The sequence below is a fragment of the Schistocerca serialis genome, chromosome 7 (assembly GCF_023864345.2).
Source record: "Schistocerca serialis cubense isolate TAMUIC-IGC-003099 chromosome 7, iqSchSeri2.2, whole genome shotgun sequence".
Classification (NCBI taxonomy): domain Eukaryota; kingdom Metazoa; phylum Arthropoda; class Insecta; order Orthoptera; family Acrididae; genus Schistocerca; species Schistocerca serialis.
Window position 1 is genome coordinate 603,558,026 of NC_064644.1, and position 21,829 is coordinate 603,579,854.

At 48.5% G+C, this 21,829-nt stretch overlaps 29 non-coding genes across 29 annotated transcripts; all 29 read right to left on the bottom strand.

Moving 5' to 3' along the window:
- Positions 1 to 82: 82 nt before the first annotated feature.
- Positions 83 to 155, bottom strand: Trnaq-uug (transfer RNA glutamine (anticodon UUG)). The gene has a single exon. It is a non-coding gene; the product is annotated as a tRNA-Gln (tRNA).
- Positions 156 to 697: 542 nt separating this feature from the next.
- Trnat-agu (transfer RNA threonine (anticodon AGU)) lies at positions 698 to 769 on the bottom strand. The gene has a single exon. It is a non-coding gene; the product is annotated as a tRNA-Thr (tRNA).
- A 321-nt stretch (positions 770 to 1,090) lies between these two features.
- Trnak-cuu (transfer RNA lysine (anticodon CUU)) lies at positions 1,091 to 1,163 on the bottom strand. The gene has a single exon. It is a non-coding gene; the product is annotated as a tRNA-Lys (tRNA).
- Positions 1,164 to 2,220: 1,057 nt separating this feature from the next.
- Positions 2,221 to 2,292, bottom strand: Trnat-agu (transfer RNA threonine (anticodon AGU)). The gene has a single exon. It is a non-coding gene; the product is annotated as a tRNA-Thr (tRNA).
- A 321-nt stretch (positions 2,293 to 2,613) lies between these two features.
- Trnak-cuu (transfer RNA lysine (anticodon CUU)) lies at positions 2,614 to 2,686 on the bottom strand. Its single transcript has one exon. It is a non-coding gene; the product is annotated as a tRNA-Lys (tRNA).
- A 439-nt stretch (positions 2,687 to 3,125) lies between these two features.
- On the bottom strand, positions 3,126 to 3,198 carry Trnaq-uug (transfer RNA glutamine (anticodon UUG)). The gene has a single exon. It is a non-coding gene; the product is annotated as a tRNA-Gln (tRNA).
- Positions 3,199 to 3,740: 542 nt separating this feature from the next.
- On the bottom strand, positions 3,741 to 3,812 carry Trnat-agu (transfer RNA threonine (anticodon AGU)). Its single transcript has one exon. It is a non-coding gene; the product is annotated as a tRNA-Thr (tRNA).
- Positions 3,813 to 4,133: 321 nt separating this feature from the next.
- Trnak-cuu (transfer RNA lysine (anticodon CUU)) lies at positions 4,134 to 4,206 on the bottom strand. Its single transcript has one exon. It is a non-coding gene; the product is annotated as a tRNA-Lys (tRNA).
- Positions 4,207 to 4,645: 439 nt separating this feature from the next.
- Positions 4,646 to 4,718, bottom strand: Trnaq-uug (transfer RNA glutamine (anticodon UUG)). The gene has a single exon. It is a non-coding gene; the product is annotated as a tRNA-Gln (tRNA).
- Positions 4,719 to 5,269: 551 nt separating this feature from the next.
- Positions 5,270 to 5,341, bottom strand: Trnat-agu (transfer RNA threonine (anticodon AGU)). Its single transcript has one exon. It is a non-coding gene; the product is annotated as a tRNA-Thr (tRNA).
- Positions 5,342 to 5,662: 321 nt separating this feature from the next.
- On the bottom strand, positions 5,663 to 5,735 carry Trnak-cuu (transfer RNA lysine (anticodon CUU)). The gene has a single exon. It is a non-coding gene; the product is annotated as a tRNA-Lys (tRNA).
- Positions 5,736 to 6,174: 439 nt separating this feature from the next.
- Trnaq-uug (transfer RNA glutamine (anticodon UUG)) lies at positions 6,175 to 6,247 on the bottom strand. The gene has a single exon. It is a non-coding gene; the product is annotated as a tRNA-Gln (tRNA).
- Positions 6,248 to 6,789: 542 nt separating this feature from the next.
- Positions 6,790 to 6,861, bottom strand: Trnat-agu (transfer RNA threonine (anticodon AGU)). The gene has a single exon. It is a non-coding gene; the product is annotated as a tRNA-Thr (tRNA).
- Positions 6,862 to 7,182: 321 nt separating this feature from the next.
- Positions 7,183 to 7,255, bottom strand: Trnak-cuu (transfer RNA lysine (anticodon CUU)). Its single transcript has one exon. It is a non-coding gene; the product is annotated as a tRNA-Lys (tRNA).
- A 439-nt stretch (positions 7,256 to 7,694) lies between these two features.
- Positions 7,695 to 7,767, bottom strand: Trnaq-uug (transfer RNA glutamine (anticodon UUG)). Its single transcript has one exon. It is a non-coding gene; the product is annotated as a tRNA-Gln (tRNA).
- Positions 7,768 to 8,309: 542 nt separating this feature from the next.
- On the bottom strand, positions 8,310 to 8,381 carry Trnat-agu (transfer RNA threonine (anticodon AGU)). The gene has a single exon. It is a non-coding gene; the product is annotated as a tRNA-Thr (tRNA).
- A 321-nt stretch (positions 8,382 to 8,702) lies between these two features.
- Trnak-cuu (transfer RNA lysine (anticodon CUU)) lies at positions 8,703 to 8,775 on the bottom strand. The gene has a single exon. It is a non-coding gene; the product is annotated as a tRNA-Lys (tRNA).
- A 439-nt stretch (positions 8,776 to 9,214) lies between these two features.
- Positions 9,215 to 9,287, bottom strand: Trnaq-uug (transfer RNA glutamine (anticodon UUG)). The gene has a single exon. It is a non-coding gene; the product is annotated as a tRNA-Gln (tRNA).
- A 542-nt stretch (positions 9,288 to 9,829) lies between these two features.
- Positions 9,830 to 9,901, bottom strand: Trnat-agu (transfer RNA threonine (anticodon AGU)). The gene has a single exon. It is a non-coding gene; the product is annotated as a tRNA-Thr (tRNA).
- A 321-nt stretch (positions 9,902 to 10,222) lies between these two features.
- Trnak-cuu (transfer RNA lysine (anticodon CUU)) lies at positions 10,223 to 10,295 on the bottom strand. The gene has a single exon. It is a non-coding gene; the product is annotated as a tRNA-Lys (tRNA).
- Positions 10,296 to 10,734: 439 nt separating this feature from the next.
- On the bottom strand, positions 10,735 to 10,807 carry Trnaq-uug (transfer RNA glutamine (anticodon UUG)). Its single transcript has one exon. It is a non-coding gene; the product is annotated as a tRNA-Gln (tRNA).
- A 542-nt stretch (positions 10,808 to 11,349) lies between these two features.
- On the bottom strand, positions 11,350 to 11,421 carry Trnat-agu (transfer RNA threonine (anticodon AGU)). Its single transcript has one exon. It is a non-coding gene; the product is annotated as a tRNA-Thr (tRNA).
- A 321-nt stretch (positions 11,422 to 11,742) lies between these two features.
- Positions 11,743 to 11,815, bottom strand: Trnak-cuu (transfer RNA lysine (anticodon CUU)). The gene has a single exon. It is a non-coding gene; the product is annotated as a tRNA-Lys (tRNA).
- A 439-nt stretch (positions 11,816 to 12,254) lies between these two features.
- Positions 12,255 to 12,327, bottom strand: Trnaq-uug (transfer RNA glutamine (anticodon UUG)). Its single transcript has one exon. It is a non-coding gene; the product is annotated as a tRNA-Gln (tRNA).
- Positions 12,328 to 12,869: 542 nt separating this feature from the next.
- Trnat-agu (transfer RNA threonine (anticodon AGU)) lies at positions 12,870 to 12,941 on the bottom strand. Its single transcript has one exon. It is a non-coding gene; the product is annotated as a tRNA-Thr (tRNA).
- A 321-nt stretch (positions 12,942 to 13,262) lies between these two features.
- Trnak-cuu (transfer RNA lysine (anticodon CUU)) lies at positions 13,263 to 13,335 on the bottom strand. Its single transcript has one exon. It is a non-coding gene; the product is annotated as a tRNA-Lys (tRNA).
- Positions 13,336 to 20,846: 7,511 nt separating this feature from the next.
- Trnat-agu (transfer RNA threonine (anticodon AGU)) lies at positions 20,847 to 20,920 on the bottom strand. Its single transcript has one exon. It is a non-coding gene; the product is annotated as a tRNA-Thr (tRNA).
- A 319-nt stretch (positions 20,921 to 21,239) lies between these two features.
- Positions 21,240 to 21,312, bottom strand: Trnak-cuu (transfer RNA lysine (anticodon CUU)). The gene has a single exon. It is a non-coding gene; the product is annotated as a tRNA-Lys (tRNA).
- A 439-nt stretch (positions 21,313 to 21,751) lies between these two features.
- On the bottom strand, positions 21,752 to 21,824 carry Trnaq-uug (transfer RNA glutamine (anticodon UUG)). The gene has a single exon. It is a non-coding gene; the product is annotated as a tRNA-Gln (tRNA).
- Between the last annotated feature and the right edge of the window lie 5 nt (positions 21,825 to 21,829).

Sequence of the window (21,829 nt, forward strand, 5' to 3'; positions counted from 1 at the left end):
GCAGGAGCAACTTTCAACTAGTTTTGTAGTACTCAAACAACACAGTAAAACAGCATGCATCTTTTGCAGAACTGGAAAAAGTCGACCGTGACAGGATTCGAACCTGCAATCTTCGGATCCAAAGTCCGACGCCTTATCCATTAGGCCACACGGTCACTGGCGCAATGTGCTTACCCACACACACCTCATTTTCGCCATTTGGGCGCTTGCCGGAATGAATTTCCCATCTTTGACGCAATTCTCCATCTCCAATTTCAGTACTAAAAATGCGACGCTACTTCTTGCTGTGTCCCATCGCAAGTTACATTCAAGCCCTTATGACGCTCATCAAACAAGAGGTTGCAAATCAGCTTCAATCGCTTACTGCCATCTCAGTCGGTTGCAGAAGGTACCTCACCATATGTCATACAATGGCGAGTTGCCGCTATTACCAAAGCGGCGGCGGCGCCGACGACGACGACAGCCGCGAGGGTCTCTACCAGGGGTAGAAATTACTTCACAAGAACTAAGTATTTCACGTCGGCATTCTCCAGAGACTGCCAAAAGCAGCAGTTTCTGGTGCCTACTTTAATAGCACCTTTCGCACTTTTCATTTGCGAGAGAATTTCTTAAATACCGCACCCATTCATAATTTTTTTTATTCTTGACCGCTTTTTTCGAAAGGCCTACGGTAGAAGGGGCTGTTACAAAATTCGTTTGCCTCCTGTGAGGATCGAACTCACGACCTCTGGTTTACTAGAACAGCGCTCTGCCACTGAGTTAAGGAGGCGCCGCCTAGTGCACTTTTCGGGTACTTTATTCTAATGGAGTAGTGAATCGGAGCCCTTCAGCTGGAAACGCACCGCATTAGCGACCATTATTTGTATTTAGTTAGCACAGCTGCTCCTTTCCTACACATCTCACACGATATCGATGTACACCTAAAATTCCAAAACAACACATTTATTTCATTTCAGAGTTACTTTCAGCTTCAAAAACCATTTCTCTGATATTCATACGAAGCTAGGCATCGTCGTAACCCGTTACGTTTATTACGCAAGGCTCACGAGAGGGGCGCAGGTTGCATGCGCGTAGACTCAAAATTTTGCGCCGCCCAGCGTGGGGCTCGAACCCACGACCCTGAGATTAAGAGTCTCATGCTCTACCGACTAAGTTAGCCGGGCTCCACACAACGCATTACGAGCCATACAATACTTATGGGACCTGCGACCATCTATGGAAGGCCCTTTTCACTACAGCTTGTTTCCTGCTGCCACAAACGAGCTACAATCCTATTCAATGAAAAATTGTCTCCGAAAGGAATCAAATCTACTTGAAATGATACGTGGCTATCAGCACCGTTATTCAACACACATGCTCGACTGTGCGCAGACGCCTGTGGCGTAGCTCTTGGGTCCTGAATCAGACGCAGTAGTTCCAACAAAAACTCTCCTGATCGGCACAGTGCCGAAAATTTCGCTACAGAACCCACTTGTCTTGCTTGTGCTTCAGGTAGACGCCGGTTTGCAGCCAGGAAGCGGGCAGGAGCAACTTTCAACTAGTTTTGTAGTACTCAAACAACACAGTAAAACAGCATGCATCTTTTGCAGAAATGGAAAAAGTCGACCGTGAATGGATTCGAACCTGCAATCTTCGGATCCAAAGTCCGACGCCTTATCCATTACGCCACACGGTCACTGTCGCAATGTGCTTACCCACACACACCTCATTTTCGCCATTTGTGCGCTTGCCGGAATGAATTTCCCATCTTTGACGCAATTCTCCATCTCCAATTTCAGTACTAAAAATGCGACGCTACTTCTTGCTGTGTCCCATCGCAAGTTACATTCAAGCCCTTATGACGCTGATCAAACAAGAGGATGCAAATCAGCTTCAATCGCTTACTGCCATCTCAGTCGGTTGCAGAAGGTACCTCACCATATGTCATACAATGGCGAGTTGCCGCTATTACCAAAGCGGCGGCGGCGCCGACGACGACGACGACAGCCGCGAGGGTCTCTACCAGGGGTAGAAATTACTTCACAAGAACTAAGTATTTCACGTCGGCATTCTCCAGAGACTGCCAAAAGCAGCAGTTTCTGGTGCCTACTTTAATAGCACCTTTCGCACTTTTCATTTGCGAGAGAATTTCTTAAATACCGCACCCATTCATAATTTTTTTTATTCTTGACCGCTTTTTTCGAAAGGCCTACGGTAGAAGGGGCTGTTACAAAATTCGTTTGCCTCCTGTGAGGATCGAACTCACGACCTCTGGTTTACTAGAACAGCGCTCTGCCACTGAGCTAAGGAGGCGCCGCCTAGTGCACTTTTCGGGTACTTTATTCTAATGGAGTAGTGAATCGGAGCCCTTCAGCTGGAAACGCACCGCATTAGCGACCATTATTTGTATTTAGTTAGCACAGCTGCTCCTTTCCTACACATCTCACACGATATCGATGTACACCTAAAATTCCAAAACAACACATTAATTTCATTTCAGAGTTACTTTCAGCTTCAAAAACCATTCCTCTGATATTCATACGAAGCTAGGCATCGTCATAACCTATTACGTTTATTGCGCAAGGCTCACGAGAGGGGCAGAGGTTGCATGCGCGTAGACACAAAATTTTGCGCCGCCCAGCGTGGGGCTCGAACCCACGACCCTGAGATTAAGAGTCTCATGCTCTACCGACTGAGCTAGCCGGGCTCCACACAACGCATTACGAGCCATACAATACTTATGGGACCTGCGACCATCTATGGAAGGCCCTTTTCACTACAGCTTGTTTCCTGCTGCCACAAACGAGCTACAATCCTATTCAATGAAAAATTGTCTCCGAAAGGAATCAAATCTACTTGAAATGATACGTGGCTATCAGCACCGTTATTCAACACACATGCTCGACTGTGCGCAGACGCCTGTGGCGTAGATCTTGGGTCTTGAATCAGACGCAGTAGTTCCAACAAAAACTCTCCTGATCGGCACAGTGCCGAAAATTTCGCTACAGAACCCCCTTGTCTTGCTTGTGCTTCAGGTAGACGCCGGTTTGCAGCCAGGAAGCGGGCAGGAACAACCTTCAACTAGTTTTGTAGTACTCAAACAACACAGTAAAACAGCATGCATCTTTTGCAGAACTGGAAAAAGTCGACCGTGACAGGATTCGAACCTGCAATCTTCGGATCCAAAGTCCGACGCCTTATCCATTAGGCCACACGGTCACTGGCGCAATGTGCTTACCCACACACACCTCATTTTCGCCATTTGTGCGCTTGCCGGAATGAATTTCCCATCTTTGACGCAATTCTCCATCTCCAATTTCAGTACTAAAAATGCGACGCTACTTCTTGCTGTGTCCCATCGCAAGTTACATTCAAGCCCTTATGACGCTCATCAAACAAGAGGTTGCAAATCAGCTTCAATCGCTTACTGCCATCTCAGTCGGTTGCAGAAGGTACCTCACCATATGTCATACAATGGCGAGTTGCCGCTATTACCAAAGCGGCGGCGGCGCCGACGACGACGACAGCCGCGAGGGTCTCTACCAGGGGTAGAAATTACTTCACAAGAACTAAGTATTTCACGTCGGCATTCTCCAGAGACTGCCACAAGCAGCAGTTTCTGGTGCCTACTTTAATAGCACCTTTCGCACTTTTCATTTGCGAGAGAAATTCTTAAATACCGCACCCATTCATAATTTTTTTTATTCTTGACCGCTTTTTTCGAAAGGGCTACGGTAGAAAGGGCTGTTACAAAATTCGTTTGCCTCCTGTGAGGATCGAACTCACGACCTCTGGTTTACTAGACCAGCGCTCTGCCACTGAGCTAAGGAGGCGCCGCCTAGTGCACTTTTCGGGTACTTTATTCTAATGGAGTAGTGAATCGGAGCCCTTCAGCTGGAAACGCACCGCATTAGCGACCATTATTTGTATTTAGTTAGCACAGCTGCTCCTTTCCTACACATCTCACACGATATCGATGTACACCTAAAATTTCAAAACAACACATTTATTTCATTTCAGAGTTACTTTCAGCTTCAAAAACCATTCCTCTGATATTCATACGAAGCTAGGCATCGTCATAACCCGTTACGTTTATTACGCAAGGCTCACGAGAGGGGCGCAGGTTGCATGCGCGTAGACACAAAATTTTGCGCCGCCCAGCGTGGGGCTCGAACCCACGACCCTGAGATTAAGAGTCTCATGCTCTACCGACTGAGCTAGCCGGGCTCCACAGAACGCGTTACGAGCCATACAATACTTATGGGACCTGCGACCATCTATGGAAGGCCCTTTTCACTACAGCTTGTTTCCTGCTGCCACAAACGAGCTACAATCCTATTCAATGAAAAATTGTCTCCGAAAGGAATCAAATCTACTTGAAATGATACGTGGCTATCAGCACCGTTATTCAACACACATGCTCGACTGTGCGCAGACGCCTGTGGCGTAGCTCTTGGGTCCTGAATCAGACGCAGTAGTTCCAACAAAAACTCTCCTGATCGGCACAGTGCCGAAAATTTCGCTACAGAACCCCCTTGTCTTGCTTGTGCTTCAGGTAGACGCCGGTTTGCAGCCAGGAAGCGGGCAGGAGCAACTTTCAACTAGTTTTGTAGTACTCAAACAACACAGTAAAACAGCATGCATCTTTTGCAGAACTGGAAAAAGTCGACCGTGACAGGATTCGAACCTGCAATCTTCGGATCCAAAGTCCGACGCCTTATCCATTAGGCCACACGGCCACTGGCGCAATGTGCTTACCCACACACACCTCATTTTCGCCATTTGTGCGCTTGCCGGAATGAATTTCCCATCTTTGACGCAATTCTCCATCTCCAATTTCAGTACTAAAAATGCGACGCTACTTCTTGCTGTGTCCCATCGCAAGTTACATTCAAGCCCTTATGACGCTGATCAAACAAGAGGTTGCAAATCAGCTTCAATCGCTTACTGCCATCTCAGTCGGTTGCAGAAGGTACCTCACCATATGTCATACAATGGCGAGTTGCCGCTATTACCAAAGCGGCGGCGGCGCCGACGACGACGACGACGACGACAGCCGCGAGGGTCTCTACCAGGGGTAGAAATTACTTCACAAGAACTAAGTATTTCACGTCGGCATTCTCCAGAGACTGCCAAAAGCAGCAGTTTCTGGTGCCTACTTTAATAGCACCTTTCGCACTTTTCATTTGCGAGAGAATTTCTTAAATACCGCACCCATTCATAATTTTTTTTATTCTTGACCGCTTTTTTCGAAAGGCCTACGGTAGAAGGGGCTGTTACAAAATTCGTTTGCCTCCTGTGAGGATCGAACTCACGACCTCTGGTTTACTAGAACAGCGCTCTGCCACTGAGCTAAGGAGGCGCCGCCTAGTGCACTTTTCGGGTACTTTATTCTAATGGAGTAGTGAATCGGAGCCCTTCAGCTGGAAACGCACCGCATTAGCGACCATTATTTGTATTTAGTTAGCACAGCTGCTCCTTTCCTACACATCTCACACGATATCGATGTACACCTAAAATTCCAAAACAACACATTTATTTCATTTCAGAGTTACTTTCAGCTTCAAAAACCATTCCTCTGATATTCATACGAAGCTAGGCATCGTCATAACCTATTACGTTTATTGCGCCAGGCTCACGAGAGGGGCGCAGGTTGCATGCGCGTAGACACAAAATTTTGCGCCGCCCAGCGTGGGGCTCGAACCCACGACCCTGAGATTAAGAGTCTCATGCTCTACCGACTGAGCTAGCCGGGCTCCACACAACGCATTACGAGCCATACAATACTTATGGGACCTGCGACCATCTATGGAAGGCCCTTTTCACTACAGCTTGTTTCCTGCTGCCACAAACGAGCTACAATCCTATTCAATGAAAAATTGTCTCCGAAAGGAATCAAATCTACTTGAAATGATACGTGGCTATCAGCACCGTTATTCAACACACATGCTCGACTGTGCGCAGACGCCTGTGGCGTAGATCTTGGGTCTTGAATCAGACGCAGTAGTTCCAACAAAAACTCTCCTGATCGGCACAGTGCCGAAAATTTCGCTACAGAACCCCCTTGTCTTGCTTGTGCTTCAGGTAGACGCCGGTTTGCAGCCAGGAAGCGGGCAGGAACAACTTTCAACTAGTTTTGTAGTACTCAAACAACACAGTAAAACAGCATGCATCTTTTGCAGAACTGGAAAAAGTCGACCGTGACAGGATTCGAACCTGCAATCTTCGGATCCAAAGTCCGACGCCTTATCCATTAGGCCACACGGTCACTGGCGCAATGTGCTTACCCACACACACCTCATTTTCGCCATTTGTGCGCTTGCCGGAATGAATTTCCCATCTTTGACGCAATTCTCCATCTCCAATTTCAGTACTAAAAATGCGACGCTACTTCTTGCTGTGTCCCATCGCAAGTTACATTCAAGCCCTTATGACGCTGATCAAACAAGAGGTTGCAAATCAGCTTCAATCGCTTACTGCCATCTCAGTCGGTTGCAGAAGGTACCTCACCATATGTCATACAATGGCGAGTTGCCGCTATTACCAAAGCGGCGGCGGCGCCGACGACGACGACAGCCGCGAGGGTCTCTACCAGGGGTAGAAATTACTTCACAAGAACTAAGTATTTCACGTCGGCATTCTCCAGAGACTGCCACAAGCAGCAGTTTCTGGTGCCTACTTTAATAGCACCTTTCGCACTTTTCATTTGCGAGAGAATTTCTTAAATACCGCACCCATTCATAATTTTTTTTATTCTTGACCGCTTTTTTCGAAAGGGCTACGGTAGAAGGGGCTGTTACAAAATTCGTTTGCCTCCTGTGAGGATCGAACTCACGACCTCTGGTTTACTAGAACAGCGCTCTGCCACTGAGTTAAGGAGGCGCCGCCTAGTGCACTTTTCGGGTACTTTATTCTAATGGAGTAGTGAATCGGAGCCCTTCAGCTGGAAACGCACCGCATTAGCGACCATTATTTGTATTTAGTTAGCACAGCTGCTCCTTTCCTACACATCTCACACGATATCGATGTACACCTAAAATTCCAAAACAACACATTTATTTCATTTCAGAGTTACTTTCAGCTTCAAAAACCATTCCTCTGATATTCATACGAAGCTAGGCATCGTCATAACCTATTACGTTTATTGCGCCAGGCTCACGAGAGGGGCGCAGGTTGCATGCGCGTAGACACAAAATTTTGCGCCGCCCAGCGTGGGGCTCGAACCCACGACCCTGAGATTAAGAGTCTCATGCTCTACCGACTGAGCTAGCCGGGCTCCACACAACGCATTACGAGCCATACAATACTTATGGGACCTGCGACCATCTATGGAAGGCCCTTTTCACTACAGCTTGTTTCCTGCTGCCACAAACGAGCTACAATCCTATTCAATGAAAAATTGTCTCCGAAAGGAATCAAATCTACTTGAAATGATACGTGGCTATCAGCACCGTTATTCAACACACATGCTCGACTGTGCGCAGACGCCTGTGGCGTAGATCTTGGGTCTTGAATCAGACGCAGTAGTTCCAACAAAAACTCTCCTGATCGGCACAGTGCCGAAAATTTCGCTACAGAACCCCCTTGTCTTGCTTGTGCTTCAGGTAGACGCCGGTTTGCAGCCAGGAAGCGGGCAGGAACAACTTTCAACTAGTTTTGTAGTACTCAAACAACACAGTAAAACAGCATGCATCTTTTGCAGAACTGGAAAAAGTCGACCGTGACAGGATTCGAACCTGCAATCTTCGGATCCAAAGTCCGACGCCTTATCCATTAGGCCACACGGTCACTGGCGCAATGTGCTTACCCACACACACCTCATTTTCGCCATTTGTGCGCTTGCCGGAATGAATTTCCCATCTTTGACGCAATTCTCCATCTCCAATTTCAGTACTAAAAATGCGACGCTACTTCTTGCTGTGTCCCATCGCAAGTTACATTCAAGCCCTTATGACGCTCATCAAACAAGAGGTTGCAAATCAGCTTCAATCGCTTACTGCCATCTCAGTCGGTTGCAGAAGGTACCTCACCATATGTCATACAATGGCGAGTTGCCGCTATTACCAAAGCGGCGGCGGCGCCGACGACGACGACAGCCGCGAGGGTCTCTACCAGGGGTAGAAATTACTTCACAAGAACTAAGTATTTCACGTCGGCATTCTCCAGAGACTGCCACAAGCAGCAGTTTCTGGTGCCTACTTTAATAGCACCTTTCGCACTTTTCATTTGCGAGAGAAATTCTTAAATACCGCACCCATTCATAATTTTTTTTATTCTTGACCGCTTTTTTCGAAAGGGCTACGGTAGAAAGGGCTGTTACAAAATTCGTTTGCCTCCTGTGAGGATCGAACTCACGACCTCTGGTTTACTAGACCAGCGCTCTGCCACTGAGCTAAGGAGGCGCCGCCTAGTGCACTTTTCGGGTACTTTATTCTAATGGAGTAGTGAATCGGAGCCCTTCAGCTGGAAACGCACCGCATTAGCGACCATTATTTGTATTTAGTTAGCACAGCTGCTCCTTTCCTACACATCTCACACGATATCGATGTACACCTAAAATTTCAAAACAACACATTTATTTCATTTCAGAGTTACTTTCAGCTTCAAAAACCATTCCTCTGATATTCATACGAAGCTAGGCATCGTCATAACCCGTTACGTTTATTACGCAAGGCTCACGAGAGGGGCGCAGGTTGCATGCGCGTAGACACAAAATTTTGCGCCGCCCAGCGTGGGGCTCGAACCCACGACCCTGAGATTAAGAGTCTCATGCTCTACCGACTGAGCTAGCCGGGCTCCACACAACGCGTTACGAGCCATACAATACTTATGGGACCTGCGACCATCTATGGAAGGCCCTTTTCACTACAGCTTGTTTCCTGCTGCCACAAACGAGCTACAATCCTATTCAATGAAAAATTGTCTCCGAAAGGAATCAAATCTACTTGAAATGATACGTGGCTATCAGCACCGTTATTCAACACACATGCTCGACTGTGCGCAGACGCCTGTGGCGTAGCTCTTGGGTCCTGAATCAGACGCAGTAGTTCCAACAAAAACTCTCCTGATCGGCACAGTGCCGAAAATTTCGCTACAGAACCCCCTTGTCTTGCTTGTGCTTCAGGTAGACGCCGGTTTGCAGCCAGGAAGCGGGCAGGAGCAACTTTCAACTAGTTTTGTAGTACTCAAACAACACAGTAAAACAGCATGCATCTTTTGCAGAACTGGAGAAAGTCGACCGTGACAGGATTCGAACCTGCAATCTTCGGATCCAAAGTCCGACGCCTTATCCATTAGGCCACACGGTCACTGGCGCAATGTGCTTACCCACACACACCTCATTTTCGCCATTTGTGCGCTTGCCGGAATGAATTTCCCATCTTTGACGCAATTCTCCATCTCCAATTTCAGTACTAAAAATGCGACGCTACTTCTTGCTGTGTCCCATCGCAAGTTACATTCAAGCCCTTATGACGCTCATCAAACAAGAGGTTGCAAATCAGCTTCAATCGCTTACTGCCATCTCAGTCGGTTGCAGAAGGTACCTCACCATATGTCATACAATGGCGAGTTGCCGCTATTACCAAAGCGGCGGCGGCGCCGACGACGACGACAGCCGCGAGGGTCTCTACCAGGGGTAGAAATTACTTCACAAGAACTAAGTATTTCACGTCGGCATTCTCCAGAGACTGCCACAAGCAGCAGTTTCTGGTGCCTACTTTAATAGCACCTTTCGCACTTTTCATTTGCGAGAGAATTTCTTAAATACCGCACCCATTCATAATTTTTTTTATTCTTGACCGCTTTTTTCGAAAGGGCTACGGTAGAAGGGGCTGTTACAAAATTCGTTTGCCTCCTGTGAGGATCGAACTCACGACCTCTGGTTTACTAGAACAGCGCTCTGCCACTGAGTTAAGGAGGCGCCGCCTAGTGCACTTTTCGGGTACTTTATTCTAATGGAGTAGTGAATCGGAGCCCTTCAGCTGGAAACGCACCGCATTAGCGACCATTATTTGTATTTAGTTAGCACAGCTGCTCCTTTCCTACACATCTCACACGATATCGATGTACACCTAAAATTCCAAAACAACACATTTATTTCATTTCAGAGTTACTTTCAGCTTCAAAAACCATTCCTCTGATATTCATACGAAGCTAGGCATCGTCATAACCTATTACGTTTATTGCGCAAGGCTCACGAGAGGGGCGCAGGTTGCATGCGCGTAGACACAAAATTTTGCGCCGCCCAGCGTGGGGCTCGAACCCACGACCCTGAGATTAAGAGTCTCATGCTCTACCGACTGAGCTAGCCGGGCTCCACACAACGCGTTACGAGCCATACAATACTTATGGGACCTGCGACCATCTATGGAAGGCCCTTTTCACTACAGCTTGTTTCCTGCTGCCACAAACGAGCTACAATCCTATTCAATGAAAAATTGTCTCCGAAAGGAATCAAATCTACTTGAAATGATACGTGGCTATCAGCACCGTTATTCAACACACATGCTCGACTGTGCGCAGACGCCTGTGGCGTAGCTCTTGGGTCCTGAATCAGACGCAGTAGTTCCAACAAAAACTCTCCTGATCGGCACAGTGCCGAAAATTTCGCTACAGAACCCCCTTGTCTTGCTTGTGCTTCAGGTAGACGCCGGTTTGCAGCCAGGAAGCGGGCAGGAGCAACTTTCAACTAGTTTTGTAGTACTCAAACAACACAGTAAAACAGCATGCATCTTTTGCAGAACTGGAGAAAGTCGACCGTGACAGGATTCGAACCTGCAATCTTCGGATCCAAAGTCCGACGCCTTATCCATTAGGCCACACGGTCACTGGCGCAATGTGCTTACCCACACACACCTCATTTTCGCCATTTGTGCGCTTGCCGGAATGAATTTCCCATCTTTGACGCAATTCTCCATCTCCAATTTCAGTACTAAAAATGCGACGCTACTTCTTGCTGTGTCCCATCGCAAGTTACATTCAAGCCCTTATGACGCTCATCAAACAAGAGGTTGCAAATCAGCTTCAATCGCTTACTGCCATCTCAGTCGGTTGCAGAAGGTACCTCACCATATGTCATACAATGGCGAGTTGCCGCTATTACCAAAGCGGCGGCGGCGCCGACGACGACGACAGCCGCGAGGGTCTCTACCAGGGGTAGAAATTACTTCACAAGAACTAAGTATTTCACGTCGGCATTCTCCAGAGACTGCCACAAGCAGCAGTTTCTGGTGCCTACTTTAATAGCACCTTTCGCACTTTTCATTTGCGAGAGAATTTCTTAAATACCGCACCCATTCATAATTTTTTTTATTCTTGACCGCTTTTTTCGAAAGGGCTACGGTAGAAGGGGCTGTTACAAAATTCGTTTGCCTCCTGTGAGGATCGAACTCACGACCTCTGGTTTACTAGAACAGCGCTCTGCCACTGAGTTAAGGAGGCGCCGCCTAGTGCACTTTTCGGGTACTTTATTCTAATGGAGTAGTGAATCGGAGCCCTTCAGCTGGAAACGCACCGCATTAGCGACCATTATTTGTATTTAGTTAGCACAGCTGCTCCTTTCCTACACATCTCACACGATATCGATGTACACCTAAAATTCCAAAACAACACATTTATTTCATTTCAGAGTTACTTTCAGCTTCAAAAACCATTCCTCTGATATTCATACGAAGCTAGGCATCGTCATAACCTATTACGTTTATTGCGCAAGGCTCACGAGAGGGGCGCAGGTTGCATGCGCGTAGACACAAAATTTTGCGCCGCCCAGCGTGGGGCTCGAACCCACGACCCTGAGATTAAGAGTCTCATGCTCTACCGACTGAGCTAGCCGGGCTCCACACAACGCGTTACGAGCCATACAATACTTATGGGACCTGCGACCATCTATGGAAGGCCCTTTTCACTACAGCTTGTTTCCTGCTGCCACAAACGAGCTACAATCCTATTCAATGAAAAATTGTCTCCGAAAGGAATCAAATCTACTTGAAATGATACGTGGCTATCAGCACCGTTATTCAACACACATGCTCGACTGTGCGCAGACGCCTGTGGCGTAGCTCTTGGGTCCTGAATCAGACGCAGTAGTTCCAACAAAAACTCTCCTGATCGGCACAGTGCCGAAAATTTCGCTACAGAACCCCCTTGTCTTGCTTGTGCTTCAGGTAGACGCCGGTTTGCAGCCAGGAAGCGGGCAGGAGCAACTTTCAACTAGTTTTGTAGTACTCAAACAACACAGTAAAACAGCATGCATCTTTTGCAGAACTGGAAAAAGTCGACCGTGACAGGATTCGAACCTGCAATCTTCGGATCCAAAGTCCGACGCCTTATCCATTAGGCCACACGGTCACTGGCGCAATGTGCTTACCCACACACACCTCATTTTCGCCATTTGTGCGCTTGCCGGAATGAATTTCCCATCTTTGACGCAATTCTCCATCTCCTATTTCAGTACTAAAAATGCGACGCTACTTCTTGCTGTGTCCCATCGCAAGTTACATTCAAGCCCTTATGACGCTCATCAAACAAGAGGTTGCAAATCAGCTTCAATCGCTTACTGCCATCTCAGTCGGTTGCAGAAGGTACCTCACCATATGTCATACAATGGCGAGTTGCCGCTATTACCAAAGCGGCGGCGGCGCCGACGACGACGACAGCCGCGAGGGTCTCTACCAGGGGTAGAAATTACTTCACAAGAACTAAGTATTTCACGTCGGCATTCTCCAGAGACTGCCAAAAGCAGCAGTTTCTGGTGCCTACTTTAATAGCACCTTTCGCACTTTTCATTTGCGAGAGAATTTCTTAAATACCGCACCCATTCATAATTTTTTTTATTCTTGACCGCTTTTTTCGAAAGGGCTACGGTAGAAGGGGCTGTTACAAAATTCGTTTGCCTCCTGTGAGGATCGAACTCACGACCTCTGGTTTACTAGACCAGCGCTCTGCCACTGAGCTAAGGAGGCGCCGCCTAGTGCAGTTTTCGGGTACTTTATTCTAATGGAGTAGTGAATCGGAGCCCTTCAGCTGGAAACGCACCGCATTAGCGACCATTATTTGTATTTAGTTAGCACAGCTGCTCCTTTCCTACACATCTCACACGATATCGATGTACACCTAAAATTTCAAAACAACACATTTATTTCATTTCAGAGTTACTTTCAGCTTCAAAAACCATTCCTCTGATATTCATACGAAGCTAGGCATCGTCATAACCCGTTACGTTTATTACGCAAGGCTCACGAGAGGGGCGCAGGTTGCATGCGCGTAGACACAAAATTTTGCGCCGCCCAGCGTGGGGCTCGAACCCACGACCCTGAGATTAAGAGTCTCATGCTCTACCGACTGAGCTAGCCGGGCTCCACACAACGCGTTACGAGCCATACAATACTTATGGGACCTGCGACCATCTATGGAAGGCCCTTTTCACTACAGCTTGTTTCCTGCTGCCACAAACGAGCTACAATCCTATTCAATGAAAAATTGTCTCCGAAAGGAATCAAATCTACTTGAAATGATACGTGGCTATCAGCACCGTTATTCAACACACATGCTCGACTGTGCGCAGACGCCTGTGGCGTAGCTCTTGGGTCCTGAATCAGACGCAGTAGTTCCAACAAAAACTCTCCTGATCGGCACAGTGCCGAAAATTTCGCTACAGAACCCCCTTGTCTTGCTTGTGCTTCAGGTAGACGCCGGTTTGCAGCCAGGAAGCGGGCAGGAGCAACTTTCAACTAGTTTTGTAGTACTCAAACAACACAGTAAAACAGCATGCATCTTTTGCAGAACTGGAAAAAGTCGACCGTGACAGGATTCGAACCTGCAATCTTCGGATCCAAAGTCCGACGCCTTATCCATATTTTTTTTTTTTTTTTTTACGCCTTAACCACTTTTTTTTTTTTATTTTTTTTATTTTTTGTTTTTTTTTTTTTTTTTTTTTGGGCCTCCCTTCTCCCCACATAGCCCATCCAATCGCTCACCTTTTCTGCCTTCGTCGGCTAGCTTCTACGCTTTAAATTTATTAGTGTTTTTTTTTTTTTTTTTTTTTTTTTTTTTTTTTTTTTTTTTTTTTTTTTTTTTTTTTTGTGGAAATGGTATAACATAAAGTAAATGAAAACAAAAGGGATGCGTGGCTTCGACTCATGAAGGCCATCTCCGAGAAGAAATCCTCTGTATGTGCCGCCTCCATCGGCATTGTGTTTGTTCGTGATTTTTCTCAAATTACCTTTGGCAACCGTACCTTAGTGGCCCTCTTATGTCGGAAAACTGTAAGGTCGGCTTCTCGGGTTGCAATGTGTTCACTCCGTTGCGAGTTCGTCCTGTTTCATCGTGTGGTCTCTTCTCTTTACTGTCCTGTCTTGTCTACTCTTAGCTTTACACCCGCCAATTCTGTGGGGGATCCATGATCGCTTTGATGAGAAAATTTGCGTATTCCTGTTTATAATGTGGAAGTTTGCGAAGTCCATCGTGCTGTGTTTTTAAATATGTCGAAAAGTCTCCAATACTACGTTCTGAGTTTGTAATAATATAGTAGATTGCGTGTCCTTTCAGCCAGGTTACGGCATTTCGTTTCGTGGTAGGGTAGAGGTCATCGTCCGGTAGAAGTAGACTCTTAAGGGTGATGGCTTGTGGGGACGTGCGTTGTAGAAATGCCAAGAGGTTTCTAACCGCTTTCCAGATGTCATGCGCCGTACCGCATACGAATGTGTGTTCATCAGTATCTTGCACGTTACAGGTTGCACAAAGGGAAGTATCAGCCAAATGTATCGAATGTAAGCGGGAAGTCGTGGGAAGTTTCCTATTGACCACGTAATACCACAATGCTCTCACTCCCGTTGGCAAATGTGGATGATGAACACTTCTCCATACACGTGGCCAGACTGCCTCGGGGTACTTAACTTCAATACTGTTTCGGGCGTGCGTCGTGAGCAAATATTTGTACACTGCTCGCACTGTGACGATCTGTTCCTCAGGCATTCCCAGGCGGATGTAGCTATAGTCAAGCAAAAATTGCTTGATATGATGAAGGTCGTCTGGTATGTGATGAACATCCACAGGCGCGTCAAGATTAGCCGGCTTTATTTCGTTCAATAGAAAATTGGTGATACTATTGGGCGAATTCTTCCATCTGCTAAATGTAGAACTGACGTACAGGGCCCGTGTCTTCGTATAGACGTCGATGAGGTTGAGACCACCTGACGCCGTCGGTAGAGTCAACGTAGAATACTTGACTTTGAAAATGTGGCCGCGGCTGACGAAGTGGCCGAAGGCAGCTAACAATCTGCTTGCCATCGGGAGGGGTAGCGGAAGTACGCGTGCCACATAGTTAACTTTAGAGACGAGATGAATGTTCACCAAGGCCACGCGTTGTATTTCGTCCAGCGACCTGAGGGTATGTTGACGTATGCTCGCGCGCACCGTATTTAGCAAATCTTTGTAATTGATTGCAATCGTGCGTCGGATGTCACGAGTAAATTTCACTCCCAAGCACTTCATGACCGTGATCACCTTGATCTGTCCAGGAATAGGGGCCTTCAATCCGCGACCGATGTTCAGGACACCGGACTTCATTACATTCAACTGAGCCCCCGCCGCCTTCCTATATTGCTCTACTATGTCCATCGCCGTCCGTATCTCAGACGTGGTTCGCACAAGAAAGGCCACATCATCCGCGTAGGCGCGGCATACGAACTTGTGACCATACATCAGGACACCCTGGAGGTGTGAGGTCAGCGCTGTTAATAGCGGCTCGATGGCGATAGCAAACAGCGCCATCGACATAGGTACAGCCCTGTCTGACCGAACTTTCAATAGTTATCGGCCCCACTGATCGCCCGTTGAGCAAAATCGTGGACTGGGAGTGGCGCAGCAGTCGTGCGATGATGGTGAGGAAACGGTGGGGGAAGTTCATCGTCTGCATGGTTTGCAATAAATACTCATGGTTCACACGGTCGAATGCTTTGTCAAAGTCGAGAGCAACCAATGCGCACGGAATGCGACAGGCGGCAGCTACCGCTATGACGTCGCGATAGTCACACAAGGTGTCGTGAATGTTGCGGCCTATACCGACACTCGTTTGTGGCGGGGCTGTAACCGTGTTCATCACCGGTTTGAGTCTCCTAGCTATAATCCTTGCAAAGATCTTATAATCACAGTTTAGAAGTGTGAGCGGGCGGTAGTGTTTTGCGGATTGCGTCAATGGTGACTTAGGAACCGGTATGATCAAGCCCTCACTGAATTGTCGCGGGATGTCTTTGTCGGGGTCCATTAATTCCTGGCATATGCACGTCAGTTTCGGTAACAACAGTCGTTTAAATGTGCGATAGAACTCCACCGGTAGGCCGTCTGGACCAGGTGACTTGTTCTCAGGGCCCGTCAGCAAAGCATCTTCTACTTCCTCTTCTGCAGGTTCAGCCAACAATTGAAGTGCTTCCGTCTGATTCACCTTGCGGGTTATACCCGACAGTAAAGCCTCCATCGCCTCGTGATCCACAGGGCCAGCGGCGTATATCGTCGCATAATAGTGCTTCATCTCAGCTGATATCTCACGCTGCTGCAACAACAAACATCCGTCCTCCGTCCGTAGTTCAGTGACCAGTTTCCTGCGGCGACCTGTGCGCTCCTTAAGTACGTGATAGATGGAAGGTTGCTCGCCGGCGACACCGTCACGAAGTCGCGCCCTGACTTTGCACCCGATGAGCTTTTGACGCGTCAAAGCCGTAATCGTGGCTTTTATCCGTTGTATTTCCTGGTGATTGTCTATAATCGACGCGTCCGGGCGGTATAAGTCTCTAAGGACCTGGAAATAGAACTCGACCGTCCTGGTGTACCACTCCTACCTGTCACGGGAGTATCTCATATAGGCCTTCCTGATCGTCGGTTTTGCACAGTTTAGCCACCATTCCAACGCCGAGGCATATTGAGAAAACCTTCTCTCACAAGCCGCCCAAGACGCAGCGAAGAGTTCATGGCATGCCTGTTCGTCCAAATGCGATACATTCAACTTCCAGTATCCTCTTCCACGGTACGTCCCTTGGCGTTGGAGGTTGAGTGTACAAATGTACGCCGCGTGGTCAGAGAAGACGGTCGGCCATATCTCCGTCTGCAAAAGTCTTCGACTTAAATCCAGCGTGACGTAAATACGATCGAGTCGGCTGGCGGAGTGAGTCGTGATATGCGTGAATCCTGGCCTATCGCCATTGACGTGTTCCCAGGTATCAATAAAATGAAAGTCCCGTATTATAGCCGCTAGATCCGGACAAGTGTTAAAATGTGGCGTCTGGTCTTTCGGAGATAGGACGCAGTTGTAGTCGCCACCGAATATAATGTGGTCGTAATGGCCTACAAGCAATGGTGCAATAGCATCGTTAAAAAATGCCGCCCGTTGCGGTCTATTACCAGTCCCTGAAGGGGCATAGACGTTGACAATACGAGTATCGTAAATGGTGAGTGCCATACCTCTCGCCGTTGGGAGGTACTCGACGTCAGTCGCTAGTATCCCTTCCTTTGTGAGGATGGCTGTTCCAAGTTCTTGCACAGTCCCGGGATGAGTGAAGGCTATATATCCACTAATCGTGGCGAGGTCTATGTTCTTCACCTCTTGTAGTAAGACCACGTCGAGTTCGGCCGCATATAACATATCACGGAAGGTCTGTAGCTTTAGATTGCTGCTGATACTGTTGATGTTGACAGTCCCTATCCTGTAAGCTTGTGCAGAAGTCATTCGCGGATGGAAGGAAGGAAGGCCTTTTCTGTGACTACACACACTATAGATTACTGGTCGCTGGGGCGGGGGGGAACCCCATCCGTATCAACCCCGACCCCGCTCATGACCGCTGTCCCCACACCAACCATAGGATCGTCATTCAAGTCCCCTCCTGGCGGAACGTTTTCCACATCATCGGCCCAGTTGCCGGTCGCCCGGAGGCCAACTTCCGTCGTGTCGCCGTCAAGTGTCTGCATGGGTATGTCATGCGGGGTCACCTCCCGTGTCGCGTGCACTACCATCCGTTCGGTGGGAGGGGTAGGTGGCTCGGCCGTCGCAAGAACGTCCGCCGGAATGAGGACCTGGTGGATGCCATCGTCTTGTGCTACCGGTGTTCCTCCAAGTGTGCGGGCAACCCGCTGAGCCTTTTCTCGCACCTCCTTCGCCGTCTGGTCCGCGTTCGGGGGAGCAATCCGTTGTTTTTTGCGTCTGCGGGGTGAGTGCCGTGGTCGGCTCATCTCACTATCGGAAGAGACGGTCTGGTCCGGTTCCTGCGGGCCCTCCGGATCCTGGAGCACGACGTTTTCAGCCGCGGCAACTGCGGCATGGCCCTCGTCATCGGGAGTTACCTGTTGCTCGGACTGGGCAGCGGATAAGTTTGTCGCCGTTATCTGGTTCGTGACTATGGGCGCATCGTTGGTCTCAGGTGGTGACGGGCGAGGAGCCGCCTCCTCTACTAGTAAGTGGTCCGGTTCCGGTCCTCTGACTGCCGCAACGTAACTTACCGGCAACGACTGCATAGTCGCAGGTCTTTCGGATTCTCCCACTGGTAACTGCGCTATCCTCCGCTGCATGCAGTCCGAGCGAACATGGCCTTCCTTACCACAACCTGAGCACGTTCGGGGTTGCCCGTCATACATGACAATGGCTCTACATCCACTGACGTATATATATGAAGGGACGTGACGCCGAAGATCAATTTTGATCTGTCGCACCCCATTGAGAACAGGGAAGGTATTGAAAGTTGTCCACTTCTCTGCTGTATTACTTAAGACCGTGCCATATGTAGTAAGAACTTGATTGATCTGCCCTGCAGGCACCTCAAACGGAAGGTCAAAGATCCTAATGGTCCTGACGCCAAGTCCCGCCATTTCAACCGTCACGTCCCCCACGTTACCGTCACAATGGGTGAACTTAAATCGACCTCCCGAAGAGGCTATTACTCGTGCACAGCAGTCTGTGTTCGACATCTTCACATAGACTGTTCGGCTAACTATCGACAAATGGATCCCGATAACGTCGCCAAATTGTAACTTCACTACATCGCGCAAAAAGGCCTCTATTTCGTATGGCTTAGGTCGTGCATAATGGTCGTCGAAACTAAATTTCAGTGTGTTTGTACAGAAATGAGACTCCATCGTTACCACGTGTACATGACTAAATTCCTCGAGAAACGGCTAGTCCCACCGTGTTGACTCACCACTCGCCGCGGAGCCGGCCGGAACAGCGAGGACGTAAACAGCGCACGTCCGCTCACCTCGCCAGCCGCGAGTAGACTGTCCATTAGGCCACACGGTCACTGGCGCAATGTGCTTACCCACACACACCTCATTTTCGCCATTTGTGCGCTTGCCGGAATGAATTTCCCATCTTTGACGCAATTCTCCATCTCCAATTTCAGTACTAAAAATGCGACGCTACTTCTTGCTGTGTCCCATCGCAAGTTACATTCAAGCCCTTATGACGCTGATCAAACAAGAGGTTGCAAATCAGCTTCAATCGCTTACTGCCATCTCAGTCGGTTGCAGAAGGTACCTCACCATATGTCATACAATGGCGAGTTGCCGCTATTACCAAAGCGGCGGCGGCGCCGACGACGACGACAGCCGCGAGGGTCTCTACCAGGGGTAGAAATTACTTCACAAGAACTAAGTATTTCACGTCGGCATTCTCCAGAGACTGCCAAAAGCAGCAGTTTTTTTTTTTTTTTTTTTTTTTACTTTATTGTTATTTTAAAACCTGTACAATGCAGGTAGGCTGGCAGCGGCACACTACGCCGCTCTTCAGCCATAGCGTGTTACAAGAGTATAAAACATGGTGAATGACAAAGAACGAAGTGAGGGGCAAAAGAGAGAGGTCACAGAGACATAAAAAACACGGAGTCGTTCACATGTGACGATAACAACACGGAAAACACGTCGGCACGGCGCACAAAACACTGGTGAGTCCGACGGCACAAGTGAACGTAGGAGTGGGATGGCGGACACCAAAAACACTATATGACGTCACACACACGAAGCACAAAAGGCGACGATCTCCGGCGCGCGAATGTTCACTATACGTGTGCGAGTCCGGGGACCTGCCAAGAGAGGAGGAGGAGGAAGGGGAGTGGGAGAGCGAGAGGGGAGAGCAGAGATGCCACGGGCAGGAGAGATAGGGGGGAGGGAGGAAGGGGGAGAGGAAGCCCGGGGGAAGAGGGGGAAGGGAGGGGACAGGGAGATGGAAAAAGAAGGGAAGAGAAGAGAAGGGAGGGAGGGTGCCGAAAGGAAAGGACACGGGAAGTGGGGGGTGGGGCAGGGTCAAAGTTGATAGGAGGGGTAGATGGAGGGGACGAGGACATCATCAGGGAGAGGGAGCTGGCGGAAGCCACCTTGGGAGAGGGTATGGAGGGTGGAGAGATGGAGACCGGGTGGGACGTGCGAATACAGGCGCGGCAGCGGGCGGGGGTGGGAGAGGAGCGAGGAAACGAGCGGGTGAGGAGGAACAAGTTTACGTGAGGTGTACCGGATACGTATCCTTCAAGGAAAAGGAGGAGGTGGGGGAAGGGGATGAGATCATACAGGATCCGTGTGGGGGAGGGGAGACAGATGCGATAGGCAAGGCGGAGAGCATGGCGTTCAAGGATTTGGAGGGATTTATAGAAGGTAGGGGGGGCGGAGATCCAGGCTGGATGGGCGTAACAAAGGATAGGGCGGATGATGGATTTATAGGTGTGGAGGATTGTGGAGGGAAAAGCAGCAGTTTCTGGTGCCTACTTTAATAGCACCTTTCGCACTTTTCATTTGCGAGAGAATTTCTTAAATACCGCACCCATTCATAATTTTTTTTTTCTTGACCGCTTTTTTCGAAAGGGCTACGGTAGAAGGGGCTGTTACAAAATTTCGTTTGCCTCCTGTGAGGATCGAACTCACGACCTCTGGTTTACTAGACCAGCGCTCTGCCACTGAGCTAAGGACTCGCCGCCTAGTGCACTTTTCGGGTACTTTATTCTAATGGAGTAGTGAATCGGAGCCCTTCAGCTGGAAACGCACCGCATTAGCGACCATTATTTGTATTTAGTTAGCACAGCTGCTCCTTTCCTACACATCTCACACGATATCGATGTACACCTAAAATTCCAAAACAACACATTTATTTCATTTCAGAGTTACTTTCAGCTTCAAAAACCATTCCTCTAATATTCATACGAAGCTAGGCATCGTCGTAACCCGTTACGTTTATTACGCAAGGCTCACGAGAGGGGCGCAGGTTGCATGCGCGTAGACACAAAATTTTGCGCCGCCCAGCGTGGGGCTCGAACCCACGACCCTGAGATTAAGAGTCTCATGCTCTACCGACTGAGCTAGCCGGGCTCCACACAACGCGTTACGAGCCATACAATACTTATGGGACCTGCGACCATCTATGGAAGGCCCTTTTCACTACAGCTTGTTTCCTGCTGCCACAAACGAGCTACAATCCTATTCAATGAAAAATTGTCTCCGAAAGGAATCAAATCTACTTGAAATGATACGTGGCTATCAGCACCGTTATTCAACACACATGCTCGACTGTGCGCAGACGCCTGTGGCGTAGATCTTGGGTCCTGAATCAGACGCAGTAGTTCCAACAAAAACTCTCCTGATCGGCACAGTGCCGAAAATTTCGCTACAGAACCCCCTTGTCTTGCTTGTGCTTCAGGTAGACGCCGGTTTGCAGCCAGGAAGCGGGCAGGAGCAACTTTCAACTAGTTTTGTAGTACTCAAACAACACAGTAAAACAGCATGCATCTTTTGCAGAACTGGAAAAAGTCGACCGTGACAGGATTCGAACCTGCAATCTTCGGATCCAAAGTCCGACGCCTTATCCATTAGGCCACACGGTCACTGG